This window comes from Harpia harpyja, chromosome 1 (genome assembly GCF_026419915.1).
Source record: "Harpia harpyja isolate bHarHar1 chromosome 1, bHarHar1 primary haplotype, whole genome shotgun sequence".
Taxonomy (NCBI): Eukaryota; Metazoa; Chordata; class Aves; order Accipitriformes; family Accipitridae; genus Harpia; species Harpia harpyja.
The window spans coordinates 31123183-31138716 of record NC_068940.1 but is presented as its reverse complement, the minus strand read 5'-3'; the positions used below and the strand labels follow the sequence as shown (position 1 = coordinate 31138716).

General features: G+C 45.5%; 1 long non-coding RNA gene across 2 annotated transcripts; it reads left to right on the top strand.

Moving 5' to 3' along the window:
- Nucleotides 1-583: 583 nt before the first annotated feature.
- Nucleotides 584-14162, top strand: LOC128140814 (uncharacterized). Of its 2 annotated transcripts, none has more exons than XR_008234831.1 (4): nucleotides 584-689; nucleotides 7910-8236; nucleotides 11261-11386; nucleotides 13291-14162. It is a non-coding gene; the product is annotated as an uncharacterized LOC128140814 (long non-coding RNA). The 2 variants fall into 2 exon arrangements; XR_008234830.1 differs by lacking the exon at nucleotides 584-689 and adding an exon at nucleotides 1171-1353.
- Nucleotides 14163-15534: the final 1372 nt, after the last annotated feature.

The following is a 15534-nucleotide window of genomic DNA, read 5'->3' as shown; positions in this document are numbered from 1 at the left end:
ACCTCTCTAAAAAACTCCAGTACACAGCAAATTAAATCATACAAAGTGGCTCTTATCTCTGCTGGCAATAAGAGGGCAGCGGAGAGAGCAATAGATGAGAAAAATTCAAATGAGTTTGCCCGTGAAAATAATGGTAATTATGAAATATTATTGCTGCTAAGCGCCAAGAGAGGGCCAACAAGAGCTGGGCCACCACACTGGGGCCTACGCAGTGCTTGACGGGCAGCCTGCCCTGCCGGAGCCCAAAAATGTTCATTATCATTATCAGGATCATGACAAAGGCTCCAGGGGAGCTCAAGGGATAAGCCCAGAGGGCCAGTGGGGTGGACCGGCTGACCAGGCCCCACAGAGAGCTAGGCCAGCCCTCGCCCCAGCACCCACCGCCATTTCCCCTCCACAGCACCGCCGCCATTTCCCCCACGCCCGTAGCAACCGCCCCCTTAGCAACGCTGAGCCACGCCCCCTCCCTGCAGCCACGCCCCCTCCCTTCAGCCACGCCCTTCTCGTCTAACCACGCCCTCGCAATCACGCCCCCTCCGTCTGTCGACGCCGCGCTCCCGCCGCGGGGCGGGGCGGGGCGGCCGCCGTCACGTGACGGCGTTGCCTAGCAGCGCCGTAGCCATGGCAGCGCCCGTACACAGGCGGCGGGAGCAGGCCGCGGCGGGTCGCGCAGGCGGGAAGGGGGACGGGTAAGAGCGGCTTTTGGGGACGGGGGGGGACCGGAGACCCCCAGCCGGCCTTGGGGGACCGGCCGGCGGGACAGAGGCCACGGTGAAGGGCGCAGAGGCCGCCCAGCCCAGCGCGCTGCCGTCGCCGAAGGCCCTGAGGCCTCCTTGCACTGCCCTGAAGTTCACGGAGGGGAGCGGGGAGGGGAGAGGAGGGAAAACCCTGACAGAAAATAACCCCTCTGCGGCCGGGAGCAGCCCGGGCCTCGCTCCCTGAGCACTGTGGTGGGCCGGCCAGGCAGGTGCTAATGCTGTTACCATGTGTAGACCTCAAAGGAAACCCCAAATCTGTGTGTGGGGAAGGCAGGGCGTGGGGAGCCGCAGCAGGCCGCGCCGTGCTGGCTGATAGGGTTCTCAGAGAGACCCTGGGGTGGGAAGGTATGGTGTGGAGGGGTGTTGCATGGAGCTGCCGTGGCATGGTCCGGGTACACCGCTAATGGGGCGACAGGTCCTGTCCCCAAAAAGGAGCTTCCTTTTTGTCTCTTTTTACATAAATGTATTGTCTGCATAATGGTGGGCAAGAGCCTCTGCAGTTATACAGAGTTTCAGCCCAACGCTGGCAGCAGGGAGATGTCCCTGTGATGCCTTTTCCCAGGACACTGAACTGTGGGATACCAGGATGTAAAAGGTAATTTCCCAACAATTTTGAACCAGGCTGTGTTCCTCAATCTGTGGCTTCTCCCAGGGCCTCCTTGGGGGGGGGATAATTTAAGAAAATATACTTCCAGCCTATTTCTTCAGTGTCCATTGGAAATTGGACTCATGGTGTTTGAACCCAAATGTCTGCTCTTGGGGTTATTCTCAGGCAGAGTTAGCACTGTCCGAGTCAACAGGCTGGCCTGTGAGGTTGCCTGTGGCTAGCTCCAGCAATGTGTTAGTTACAGCGGTTTTCTAGAGAGCTTTGCTGGGGTTTCGGGGTTGAGGTTTTTTTGAGTCTTATCATGTTTTATTTAGGAGACATACTTACTATAAAGGATTCTTGAGATAGAAAGGGCTTTTTGCTGTCAAGAGCAACATCACAAAAATTGGATATCTGCAGCTCTCTTCTCATACCCTATTCCCTTTGTCTTATTGGTAATTACATAATGTTAAAAGAACCTTAAGCAGAAGATGTAGGAAGACACAATCTCTGCTCCCAAAACCTACTGTTCCAAGTTACAGAAACAAGAGGAGTGAGTGACAGGTGGCAAATGACATGCTGGAGAGAAGGCTAAAAGAGATCGCTAATTCTATCAATTTAATGAGTTCTTTCCTTATCAGCTTCAGCCCTTGTCCAGATCTGCTAAGTAGCTTTTCTTAGAGATCGAATGACTATGAATTAGCATGTGGCAGCTCCTTTTGTTACACAACTGACCAGATTTTTGACAGTTCAATCTCTAAAGAGCTGAGCTGTTTTCAAAGCCTGGCCGCTAAAGCAAGCTTGCAGATGGCAGCTGAGCTCTTCTGAAAATCAAGCCTCATGCAGGGCCAGATTATGAGGCTATGGGGCTTCCACCCACCCAGGCAATACCCAGGGCCCCACAGGGTCCCTCTGAGAAGTTTTCACCCTGAGACTTCCCTGGGGTGGAAAGCCAGCTGGGGGAGTCAAGATAGCCACGATGCTCACAATGGGAGCCTGTGTTCAGATCGAACTTGTGTGGCTGCATCCACACCAAAGCAGCAGCAATCCAGACTGTCTTAGGAGGTATTTTGCACTAGCCTAGGAAATGTGATGCAGTGTTTTCAGGGAAATCTGTCTTCCCTTCATTTGCAAAAGTGTTTTCTGTCTGGGATTGCAGTGCACTGCAGCAATCCTTGCTCTCCACTCTTCCACCCAGGGAATGGATCTAGCTCAGGAAAGGCATCTGTGAGGATAACCTTAGCCCCAGGTCTTCCTGCTCCAGGGCTCTTTGGTAACTTTTAGAATAGTGCTGTAGAACAAGGACCTCACTTGTCTCATTTCTACCATCATGAAAACCAATCTTGTTTTACCTTGGACCACACGAATACCAGAGGCTGACCTCCTCTTGAGAAACTGGATAAGCACTAAACCTCAATGTGCAACCATTTGTAGAGCTTTAACCCACACGAAGGCCACTTCCATCAGCAAAGAGAAACCTTGAAACTAAAAAGCCAAACTGCAGGTGGACCTTGTTTATTAGGCAAGGGTACTTTTTTTTTTCAGCAGATTTGAAATTGAGTTGTGTTTTATAAATTGCAAATGTAAAACGTGACTATATTTATTCCTATTTGTCCATAATATTTTCATACTGATGCAAAAGCTTTTCCCCTCAAAGTTCTTAAGATGTTTTTTGCTTCACTACAGAAGTCAGGAAATGAAGCCACATTTTGCATGGAAGACAAAGGCACTCAGCACATTTCACGTGCACGAGGACAGGTAGGGCAGGTGCTGCTGAAGCAAGGGACCTTTTGAGCCACACATCTCAGCGGGGTTTTTGCCTCTCTGAGACTCATCCCTCTGATGCTTAGGTGACACTTAGCAGGAAAATACATTTCCATTTTGTAGCAGGAGTTGACAGAATTGATGCATTACTGCGTTTGGAGATTTAAGACACATGAACAGGCAGCTAGATCTGCACTGGCTCTGATTAAGCACTGTGGAGTCAGTCTCCTGAATTTCTGTTCGTGAGTGACAAACAGCGTGGAAGTGAAAGCCTGCATTTTGTTATAGGCTCACCAATATAATATTTTAATGAACCATTTATGAGCGAGCCTTATGAATAACTATTTTACTCTGAGTTTAGATTTATTTAAGGGCACTGATAGAAATTTAAGATTTTTCAGCTTCATATGGCTGCTGACCTGAACTTAACTGCTTAAAAGCTATATAGATTAGCCGAAAATAATCAGAGCTACATTTCCTATACAGTAAAAGAAGCATGGACATAGACTTCATGCAGAAATAGACAGGCACCTTCACTGAAAGTGTGCCAAATATATATAGAGAGAGATATATACACACATATACACAAATCTGTACACAAATTCTGTAGGTGCATCCATATGCATTATTTGTGTGTGCAATTATTTTTAGGTGTATTCAAAACTGTAGCAAATGACTAGCTAGAACTGAAACTGTTTTCATTTGCAGTTACAGTAGATGCACACGCTATCACAGCAATCACACAAGGCTGTGCACATGGCAGCCTTCTTAGAAACTGCCTCATGCAACTTCTGTTGAGGCAAAGAGGTATTGTGCTGGTGCCTTTGAACCTGTACACCACATCAAGAGTGAAAGGAAAATAACACGCCAAGGACCTCAGTAAACATGGATTATCTTGTTTACTGTAACCACTTAAAAATGGCAAAGGCAGCCTTGTGTTCTGCAGAAGTCAAATACTTTGCCCTATTTATATAATAAGGCCTTCTCATGCATTGCCGGCTCCCCACATGAAGTGTCGTGAGTCAAACAGGACTCTGAGTAGGTGGGGCCTTCACCAGACAGCTCGCTAAAACTTCAAAAGTTTCAGTTCCTGAACAGGTTTTGTAACAACACCCTGAAGCAAGAGATTACGAGACAGTTTGGCTGTGTTGAGTCATGAGCCACAGAGGCTTCAAATAGAGCTCCCCGAGTTGTTCATTGTAGTGTGCGCTGCTCCTCTGGCAGCAGAGGCAGAGAAAGCAGAAGCAGTTCATGGTATAATAAACTGGTAGAAAGACATACGCTTAGGTATGTCTGGCATCCCACTTGCAGAGTCCAATGTCATCCTTAAAACCACTTCCTCCTTCTCATCAGCAGCATCCTGTGTGATTTCCTGCGTTGTTTTGTAAGAGCAGTTCAAATGAAAGGATTCCTCATTTATAGAAAGCCATTTTCTGTCTTCAGCAGCTTTTCTTTTCAATCTACTTACAGAACCCCTCTTTAAAGCATTTTTCTAACAGGTTTTCTTTTTTCTTTTTTTTTTTCCTTTGTTTTTTTTTCCTGGAATTCAGAGTATTTCTCTCTACAGTCAAAGTCCTTTTCCTGGCTTTTTGTTAGTTTGTTTTGTGTTTTTTTTTTTTTTAAATATAGTCATTGTTCACATAGAAACCCCAAAATTCACTACTTCTTTTACAAAGTATATTTTCTGAGATACAGCACAGCAAAGTTTTTATTGCATGCACAAGAGCTAATTTTTCACTTAAATCACTTACTGATCTTAATGACTACCAACATTTTGGGCTTTATTTCAAAAAGAAGTTAATTTCCTTTCCATCCTCATCCAAAATCCACTGTGAAGAGCAAATGTATTCAGAGTAATTTGCATGCACCATGCACCATTCCTACTATTGTTAGGATATCACTCCCTCCCACAGGCACGTAAAGCTGCTTACTCAATGCTTAAGGCCAAACTCTAGTGCTACTTTGATGGATCTTAAACTGAGGTAAGTTGGCATCTTCTGGCAGCTCCTGAAACTGAGCTTTGGCAGAAATTTAACCTCCTTTACACTCAATTAAGATTCTTTTAGTCTCACTTAAGCTGCCACCCACCTTCCATTGTGTGTTATAAACCCTCCAAACACCCTAAACTTTCTTCTTTTGTGTTAATATGTAAATTAAATCAATTTACCTTCCTGCTAGTCATGTTCATCAGGGTACAAATCAATGTAAGGAGAACCCAGCTGAGGCAAAGGCAGACTGCTTATATGCCACCATATCCCTCTGCTCTGAACATGTTCTTCTCCGTGTCTTATTGGCTTGTCTGCTTAGAGTCAAACTAATTTACTCTATCTCCTTTGTTATTAAGAACACTGTCAATGAAATAAACCTGAGGATCTGTGTAGCATAGACAAAGTCGAAGGCTTGTTAGCGCTGTGGGGACCAAACGCATTTGTTGCTCCTGACCAGCAGCATTTCCTGTGATAAGAATAGTTTCTGGTTACCACAGGCTGTCACATATTTATGCACAAATTCCAGTTTCTGAGAACTAAACGAGTATGTCTCGGGCTGCCCTTCGTGTGAAACTTGACAGGTTTGGTTCACACGGCCTGGTGAAAAACAATCTTGGCTCCCATAGTTTGTCCATGGGTTTGTACTCATTTTCCCCGGGTCTTTCAGCTCTGGCAGGCACCTCTCCACACTTCAGCCATAATACTGTGTTTAATCCACCTTTAGTATAATTTTTACTTGCAGTCATTGGCCACCTTGTGCTAATCTGCAGTCAGCTATGTTTTACACTGAGGGTTGAAACCAGGAGCTAGGCTTCAGGTTTTATTCTAGAATACTGGTATGACTGCAAGGAACCTGTTTTGGTAGCAACAAGCTAAATTCAACAGTAGTTTCTATTTTATACTGACTGTTTTCAGAAGTTGTTGACCTAAACCTGCCTGTCTAGGCTTCTCTGTCGTGATGACATCCTAAATGTGAGACCCCTGTGTTTGTGTGGCAGTCATTTATTCAAGAGCTGTGGTTTCTCAACGTTGGGATTCTGGCCAGTGCTCCCCAGCTGCAGTGTGTGCTGCAGGTACATGGCAGCAGCAGCAAGTGATGAGCATAAGACCTCTCCAAGTCCCAATTTGAATATGGGTGCTGATGTTTGCAGTCTTTAGTCAGCTAATTACCCTTTGTGGTGTCAGTAAAATGAGGATGGTGCTACTTGGGATCTTCCCAGGCCTCTTATAAGGATCAGTTGGTTAATGTATGTGGAAGGTTAGAATATATATGATGCTTTCTGAACAACAGATGTATTGAGACTTCTTGATCACCTGAGTATTTGATGTCCAGTGCCTTGTACCTTCTTCATTCTCTCAGCCAGAAGTAATCAGCACAGGCAAGGCAGTACCTAGCATCTTTGCGCTTTTTATACTTGGCAAGGTCGTCACAGCCTTTTGTGGCTTTGACTCATGCCCTCAGCTCATGCTGCAGCTGGGATGGCCACTGGTAACCTCGGCATTTGGACTGAGATTGAACCACAGTTCCAGGAACGCTGCCTGGCCCGGCTTCCCTGCTGATGTGAACTGTGGAGCTGCACTGACTTACTCTGGCCAGTGCCTGGCCGCCTAGTTCCTTCCTTAGATTTTGGGTTGGTTTAGGTCACAGACTGCCTTGGAATTGAGGAAGGCCATAAATCTCTCAAGATACACTTAACAAGCTGACATGGTCTGAGCTACTAAAACAAAACACAAGCCATAGAAGACTTTCCATGTGATCCCTGAACATTTACAGTCTTCCTGGTTTACTGTGCAGGTGAAATTATTCCCTGTTAAATTGTGTTTCTGCTGCAGGTATTCTGCTTCCATCCAGAGACAGCTTTTCTCAGAACTTGAAAACATCGTTCTTTAATCAACTGAATTGGACTTTGAATCTCATGAAGTGGCAGAGACTAAGTACACTGTGTCTATAATGGCCCATCTGTCTTCTGTGAAGCTGTACAGAGCACAGCCAGAGGACCTTTGGGCTCAACTAAAAACGTTACACTCGAATGCAACCTGAACTAAAAATAGTAATTACTGGAAAACAAAGGGGACAACCTGACCCCACAGTTGGCAGTCTTAGTACAACAGCAGTGATATGTAATTGTCTGCATATTTCTAAACTACACTTGGGAACAGCTTCCAGGAGCTTCCAAGTAGAGATGCACGCACAGCTCTGGCAGATGGTTTCTCCTTGTGGGAGAGAGGGGTCCTTGGACTAGCCAGGCCTCATCCCAAATACGGACCAGGCTCTTTGGCATATTGCAGCTCAACTACCTGCAAAAGCTGTCAAGTGGACCAGACCTGACTCTTTTCCCTGACAGCAGAGGATTTGAACAAAACAGTGAAGCTCTAAATAACCCTGATAAAATAAGGCTGGGTCACTGTAAGAGTGATGCCCTATGCAGTGGTAGAAATCCCAGTGTAGGTCAGGGTCCGGTATTATTAGGCAGTGAACAGATGTCCTGCAATCAAGGTGGAGAAAACAGGCATAGTATGAGAAATGACAAAGATTTGAGTTTGCTAGGGTTAAAGGACAGGTCAGCATCAAAGCCACAAGCAAGTTGCATATCTTCTGAGCCTGAAAGCAATACTTTTATTCACTGGCCATACTAAAGAAACTATTGGTACTGTAAATTAGTACTAATGTTAGTGAGATCTCTTCTAGCCACTCCCCTGGCCAGATGGCCTTTATATTTTTTCACGTAAAGTATACCAGGTAACTCATGAAACCTCTGTCCTCATACACAAATATAATTCTCCTGTCATCATCTTCTTTTTTTCCCCTTTAGGTTGCTTTGCAGTTCACAGCTGAAATAAAGATGACTTCAAAACAGAGATACTCACACACACAGAGGACTATTCCCAAACCAAAAGCATCTCTCCATTTAACACAGCCCAAGAGAGGGCAAGGTATCTGGTTTTCGCTAAATCCACTGCTGAGAAAATGAAAACTGTGCTGGCCTCCCACATCTTCATGATGGATAACAGTTACTTCAAAGAAGCCAAGCCTAGCATAGACAAAGAGCAAAAGAAAAAGGCCAGGGTCTTCAGGCTGCTCAGAGCTGCAGAAGCCCACAATCACCTCGAAACCTGAGACTCTGCTATCAGGAGTTGGGGTAAGTTAACCACCAGAGGATCTCCCAGCAGGGATCAGGCTGTAGCAGTGAGAGGCAGGGCTAATGAATGCAGTGTATCAATCAGACTTGTTCAGCCTATCCTGAAATGTCACTTTTCAGATGTTCTCTGTACGATTAGAACCAGGAAGAACAGAAGTAAAAAGTACATTTATTTTTTCTCCGTGTGTTCAAGTTTCTCCACTGCTTTTCATGGGGGGCACCCTCTAATCTGTGCTGTGAAATGGCATTAAACTGAGGGAAAACTTTTCAACAATTATCATAGACATTTGCATGTGGCAAAATTGTCTTGCCTTACATTAGAGAATACATGAAATTTGAAATGGAAGTTTGTACCACAATTCTATGGTCCTTTATACCAGGTTTGAGCACTACTGAATCATTTAGCAGAACAAATTCAATCCAGATCATGCCTGGGCACACAATTACATTTCTGTTGAATTAGCCAGAGTACATAATACGGCATTTATGCTGGCTTTATGCCGGCAGCAGGAAGAAAGACAATATCTAATCTGGCATAAAGCCTACCAATACAGACTTAATGTCATAACTTTTTGAACAATTTTGAATGGGATCAGTGCTTTGGGTTGTGTGGTCTAGCATTTTGTATCCAGGAGCCCTAGAGCCAGATTTCCAGTATCATCAACTTACGACCATTTTTGCAGCATTTAAAGTGTCTGTTTCTCCATAAAATTTTCTCTTGTTATGCCTCCTCACATGAGCCCCTTGTCCCACTTGAAGTTCTTGTTGTAGTCCATTATAGCGCTGTACTGTATGTAACATGTATTCAGGATCTCTCTCACAACAGCCTTTCACTGTTGCTCCTAAGGTCCTGCAGAATTGTACGTGCATGTAATTGTGTGTAAATTTTGTAATACAAATATCACAGTTGTTTGTTTGACTGGACCAATGGATGCATGCTAGCTGTCATTTGCTTGTGCAGTTACTATAATGTTGCCCATGCAGCCATGGGAACTGTCAGCACCAATCTCTCAATCCATCGTTCTAATGGTCATTAGTGGCATCTGATTTCTGAAGGGACCTATGCTTCTGCATGTCTCCGTAATACAGAACTTGGGTTGGAAAAGTCTATGCTTGCTGTCATTCACGGAAGGTACTGTTTTCTAAGAAAACCGACAGAGTGCCAGGCTGTCATTCACTGAGGAACTTAGAAGAATCTACCCTCTGAGCTGTTTTACCTGCTGACACTTCTCATCCAGTCAGTTTTACCAAAGTAATCCTTCTAATTTACAGCTACAGGCTGGAGTTTCTCTGTGTAGTCTTTGGGAGAAAACCCATTCTGGAGAAGTTGCTTATTTTAGAACCCACAGCTTCAAGGAAGATATTTTTCCCTAATCCTAAACTAAATGATATCATACTTGGCTAGTGCTGTAACCATGGTACTGAAGTTATTTATGACTCTGAAATTAATGCTATAGTTAGCAACACTGGAACAGGGTTTCTTCTATGCTACTGTCCAACTGCCTCCCGCTCCCAGCCCAAGGCTACACTGGAAAGCAAGACAGAGTGTCTCCAGAGGGTCTTTAATTTGCAGTAAACAATGTCAGCCTTTGCTGATTTCAAAAACTTGGCAACACACAAGTGGGTATGCACAAAGATGCATCTTCTAAGGAAAACAAAGCACTTGGCTATGTTTTTATTGATCTTATTTTGTTAGGAGATTTATTTGTTTTTGTTTATTTTAGTTCTTAAAGTAAATGCTAATTTCCGTGAAAGGACCTGGAACTGCAGTGTGCAGAGCCAGGACTGGCAGGAGGAGGGAGAGCTCGGTTGTACACTACTCATCAGCTCTAACATCAGGGAATCACTGCGGGGGCAAAGAGGAGAGGTCAGCTTTTATGCCTGGGACACTCTGCGAAAGTCGCCTCATAGAAATGGATAGCCTGTGTATACAAGATATCTGGGGACCAAACCAACATTATTCCAGTCTGATCCCTCTGCAAAGATCCCAGAGAAGGTTGGGAAGAATCCAGCAAAGTAGAGAACAGAAGAAACACAGAAAACCACACAATGCTGAATCCCTCCTGGTCAAAGATCAGGCGGCTCCCTGCTTCCACAGGGCAGACCGCTGAGAGAAAAGCTCACGGCCACATCCTGAGGCTCAGATGGCAGCCTAGTGACCCAGGCACCTCTCTGCTCTTCCAGGGGACTCGCGCCAGCAGCAGGAGCTTCTGCATGCCTTACACAGCAGATCACCTCTCAAGTCAGGGAATGAAGAGAATCGTAAAACACCACTGCAATAAAAGCTTTGCAAATAGAAAAATAAAGGGCAAAACACAAAAAGAAGAAAGTGGAGGAGGAGAAAGGAGAGACCAGAGAGAGCCAAGAAGTGTGAGAATTGGTGTAATACTGCACTGGGATGCAAGGGTACAAGGGCAGCCCATCCGCTGATCCACGACAAAGGGCAGTTTGTGTGAATTTAGACAGCTCATGTCACAAAGTAGGCAAGCCTGTCTCCATCCTCAGTGCCTGCTTTCAGATAGCAGACTGGCAGCGTAGCATTTTTGGTGGCTCATGCCACTACCATGCTTCCATTTGATATAAGTCTGTCTTCGTGTCAGTTCTGCTACTTAAATTAACCTTTTTATGCTGCCTTTGAACACCAGTTGACACAGCAGTCTAATTCTGGTCACCCCAAGAATAATGAGAAGCCAAATAGTTACCCCCTGCTTTAGGGCTTTTCAGATACTCTGGGCTTGGGCCCAATCTGATTTACAGCTCAAGCTGATGGAAGAAAGTCTTAAGGCCTTCACTGAGAGGTAGATAAGGCATTCTGGGAAAATGTACTGGGGGAGAATACAGCATTTATTTGGGGTTTCAGTTTTATTTTGGTTTACAGTCTAAACTTCTAATTCCCAGAGCCACAATTCTCCCATTGCTTTCATGGGATTTATATTGGAGTCACTTGACCGGGTTTTGCTATGTCTAACATAATTGCCTTCTTTATTTTTTGCTTTTTTTTATTTTTTCTCCTTTTGACCACAGGCGAAGGAAATAAATCATCCAATACCCTGCCAGCAAACTGCCATAGGCGCTTTGAGACGGGAGGCGTTTCTCCAGCCCTGAAAGAGCATTAAAAAAGAACTGGCTGATAACTTGGACAGGGTTCAGGTATGTTTGTGCACATACCAGCAGTTAAACTGATTTCTTCTACTATCTTATCTGTCCATTTCTGGTTTTAAAGAGGAGGAAGTTTGGCAGGCAAGTTACTCTTGGAATGCACTCAGTAAACCATGGGCAAGAGAAGTGAAGAGCATAAATAGAAATAACCATAGGTACAGCAGCTGGGAGCCTGACTGCTGGCTTCTATTCCTAGCTTTACCCATGACTCACTTGGTGACCTTAGAAAGCCACTTCACCTCTCCATGCTCCAGCTTTCTCACAGGCAAAATCACCCATTTCACAGGTTACCCCAGGTAGAGGGACCCTGTCTCTCCCAGCTGGGTGTCTTTGGAGGAAAAGCCTCACCCTTCTCCCTCTGCCAGCCCTGGGCCATTCCACCGCGCAGGAACAGGGCATTGCAGACGTGGTGCCTTGCTCCCAGAGGGGAGCTGGCAACTTTAACCGAGTGCATTTTGTGAAGCTTTTTGGGATCCTTCAAGGAAAGGAAAAGCACTATAACAAAATGTTGCTAATTATAGCATGACAGCATACAACACATTCCTGCTCCGGACAGAACTCTGATATCAGCCAACTTAATTATACATTACCTTTGCCCAGTTCCCTCCTTATTAACTGTAGCCAAAGCACTGAGCAAAGCCAATTTGCTGCTTGCTCTCCATTTCTCCTTACTCAAGACCAATTCCTTGACAGCGACAGCTAGACCGTGAGACTGTTACACTGGGCTGTGTCTGCTCCCCTGCCTGCACTCCCCCCTCCTCGCCCTAGCAGTTGTAAACATGTCTCTTGACTTTATTCCTGCCCGCCTGGAGCAGATTCCTGGGATGTTAATGGCAGATGCAGCCCTGGCCTTGGACAGGCAGTCCCATGGCTGGAGCAGGATGGAGCTGCACTACTGCATCGGGAACCTGCAAACACCCTGGAATGGGTCACTGGAAAAGGAGACCCCATTTTCGCAGGCAAAGCTTGTTAGTGGTGCTTGAGAGCCTCCTGCACCAGTCAGAGGGGCGACCCTCCATACATCTCAACCCCGAGGCTCTAGCCATGGTGCAGTGCAGGGAGGGTCAAAGGCCTGGTGCTAGCAGCAAGCAGGAAAGCTGCAGTAAAAGCCACAGAGCTCACGTACACTGTTAGCCCCTCTGCGTGCATCAGGACCAGCAGCAGCACAAAGGCATCCTGGATCAATCTAATTTCTGTATAAAAACAGGAAACTGCCCCTCCCTTCGCCAAAACAGAGGAAGAGCTTCATGGCCTATATCTGTGTCACCGAGAAAAGGGGCAGGGGAAGGAGCAAATGGCTCCCTTCATCTTATCCAGGAGCGTGTCAGAAAAAGGATACCTCGGTCAATTTGTTCTAGGGATACTTTTAAGTCTGTCCCCAGCACAGGTCTTGGAAAACAGAAAGTGAGAACATCTCTGCTCCAACAGGGTTCAGACCAGACAGGCTCAGACCTCTCCTAACACCCGTTTCCAGTAGGAGAAGCAGACAGGGGTTTTGCTGCAAGCAGCAGGGCAGGGGTGCCTCCCCGAGACACCCTGGGCTGCAGGCATTTCATATGGGGCCTCTGGTTCAAATTCAGTTTGGGCTCGTGGCAGCTGAACCCTAGTGCTACCTGATGGTTGTTCGGTGAGCTGGAGGAAATGAATCCTCACACACAAGCTTGCCAGCCCTCCCCTCCTCCTCCAGCAGTCACAGCAGGGAAAGCCGAGACTGATTCAAGACTGAGAAAAAATAAACCCTTTCCCTTCAGAAACAGCACCTCCCACAAGGTGCTGGACCAAGCATTTTAAGGCAGGGGGACAGGTTCTTATTTTTGACACTTCTGTAATGAAAAACATCTTAAGAGTGCAGGCATGTCAAATAATACCTTCCCTCTGTCCCACATCCATTACAGAAAGAAGAGGGAAAAGTGAGAAAACATCTGTATTCCTACTTCTTTTCTTTATTCCCCTGGACTGAGGCGAATCTACCAGCAACAGATACAGCTTGGGAACTAGCATCTGAGCCAACGTTTCCTCAGTGCACAGCACCCTGCTCTCCTTTACATCATCAGCTCACACCACTTTTGTATTACAGAGGAGTCACATAAGGCAATACTAGATGATGAAAGAAGTGGAGTATTTATTAGAAGACCCTAAAACTTTGAGGAACTCTTTAGAATAATTCAAGACAGCTGATGAATTGGGATGGGGGACAAGGAATAGCCAGATGTTTCAGCTACCGAGTTAAATAATTGTTTCCTAACCTGTGCAACAGCTTCAGCTACAGTAGATGGGCCTTCAGCGCTTGCAGTGTGGAAGAGCTAGAGGAACAGGCAGGTTGGCCACACAAGTTAGCCCAGGATCTTACTAATGTAAGATGTAAATGTAAATGTAAATCCTGCAACTTGATTGCATTTGCTCTGGAATTGCACACACATAAATCAGGCCATAATCCAAGCTTCAGCCATTTCAGTGTCACCTGATCAATCAGAAATAGGGATTGTATGGTGTTAAACCAAAAACCACATACAAAAATTGTTGTGCTTATAGAAGTTGTTCTCAGCTTAGCATATAAGTGAGAAACCTCAAAGTCATGAGCAGTTTTTCCTGACAGTGAGTCCTGGACCTTGCTGTCTTAAAACAGAAATATCAGAATGATACTTGTTCACGCAGTCATAACCATCATTTTCTTTGTCTGCTGTCTTGTAGCCAGCAGGTCATGTACACTTGTGTTTAGATGTGTCCACAGAGGAATCCAACCTGCAAATAAAGAGCTGCAACAGAAGTTGTGGTTTTGTTATTACTGCTCAAGACTGAGATTGTGTGAGAAAAACACTTTCCAGTTCAGGTGGAGGAAATGGAAAGCACAAAGATTCATTACTTTGCTATTCAACAGAGCAGATTTCTAATGAACTCTCTCTGCCAAACAATTTAGAGCCGAGGAAGTGATAGAGAGATGCTTTTCATACAAGTAGAATAAAAATCAGAGAATATAGTTCTTGGACTAGATTATGCAACCAAGAATATCTTTACCTTCCCCTCTTGTTCAAAGTATTTTCTTTTCATTATAGACACTTGACCTTGACCTCTCAAGCCTTCCCCTCAAACATGCTCTTCCCATCTCTAATCATCTACATCACCTTCCCCCTGCAGCCAAAGAGCAGAGACTTTCCACTAGTTCTCCAACATACCTGCAGGAGCTCTTCCACCTGCCTGTGGACCTTTGTACAGAGACCAGACCAAACCGTGCTCATTTTTACTTGTGGAAGATCTCCAAAGTGTCTTTCAAATCCTACATTTTCAAAAGTCAGAGCTGCTTTTGAACTATCACAGCAGACATAGGTTGGAGCAGACTGGATTTGGTCCAAATTTTTCCACTGTCCATCTTGTGATCAAGGAAAGGGCACAGCTGTCTAGATCTCCTCTGCCTACCTTAATTTCAGCCAAAAGTAGCCAGAAGAGTCCAGCCACCTCAGTTTTGTCATTATTGTCACCACTTCCAACTTCTGTCTGACATACTTCATAACAACTGTTCAGCCATCTCTCGAACAGTGATGAGAGTTTGAGAGAAAGTCTGTAGATCACTGAGAGGCTCAGATGAAAACCGTAGTGGTAATACAGATTAGTGCCCCCAAGGTCCTGCCAGCTTGTACCACCCGGCAGCAGAGCTGATAATTTGCAGCGATTCCTTCAAGAAGGACATCTCTACAATACCAAAGGTAGGCTTTGGGGCTGCAGTGCCTGTGCTGCTCTTAGTCCTATCCTCGAGGACCAGCACTAGCCCTTTTGGCTAAGACTTCTGCTAAGCTCCTTCTCCCTGCCTGCCCCCTCCCAGCTTGGCACTAAAAAGCAAACAAACAGCTCTGTGAGCTGCAGAATTTGCAGAGTCTGGCTTTCAACAGGCTGGCGTCTCTTGAGGGACTGACCTGGGTGCCTGAGAGGGCACAAACTCTGACTGAAGCTTTTCCCACGGTTTGGGCATCAATCAAATGTCGGAGCTGTGCAGATTCTCTAGTGTCTAATAAGGTCTGACAGCATGTGTTGGTCTTTCTCACAGTTGCAGCCCTGGCAGGGTCATTCTTTACCCAGCTGTTTGTAAATGCAGGAACTGAGCTCTATACCTCTGTCAGTTTTGGATAAAACTGCCAAAGGGTTAA